We start from the raw sequence: 556 nt of genomic DNA on the forward strand, positions 1-556 counted from the left end.
CGGGGCGGGGCCTTCGTCACCTTGGGTGGGGCAGCCCACATGCAGAGGGCGTTCCCTCTTTGGTGAGGGCGGGAACCGGCCTCTAGCGTCTCCCTGGGAACCCAGCTGTAGGGTGGGCCTGCTGTGACTTAAGTCAGGCTGGAGTTGGGGCTCTGGGGGAGTGCCTTATAAAGGAGGGCACTTCTCTCCCCAGTACTAGGTGCCAGCACTCTGCTACAGCAGACAGCTGCCCACACTCCCAACTCTGATCCCCTGAGTGCTCACAAAGCAAGGGGTAGGAATGATGGAATTTCTGAGCCAGCGGGAGGTGATAAACAGAGAAACACCCAGGACCTCTGTAGCTTCAGCTGGAAGATGTAAGATGGGAGGGAGGGACCTGGTGACCAAGTGTGTTGTCTCCTAGGTCTCACCATGGTGTCAAAATGGAAAGTAGGATAGGATCCAAGAAAACTAGTGTAGGCTACCAAGGAGATAGAGACCAGCCTGCCAGACTCTGTTGCAGACAACACACAGAGGTCTAGGGAGCTTGGCTGAGGTTTTTCAGACCTGGTCTGGG

Source organism: Arvicanthis niloticus, chromosome 10, assembly GCF_011762505.2.
Source record: "Arvicanthis niloticus isolate mArvNil1 chromosome 10, mArvNil1.pat.X, whole genome shotgun sequence".
In the NCBI taxonomy this organism is placed as follows: Eukaryota; Metazoa; Chordata; class Mammalia; order Rodentia; family Muridae; genus Arvicanthis; species Arvicanthis niloticus.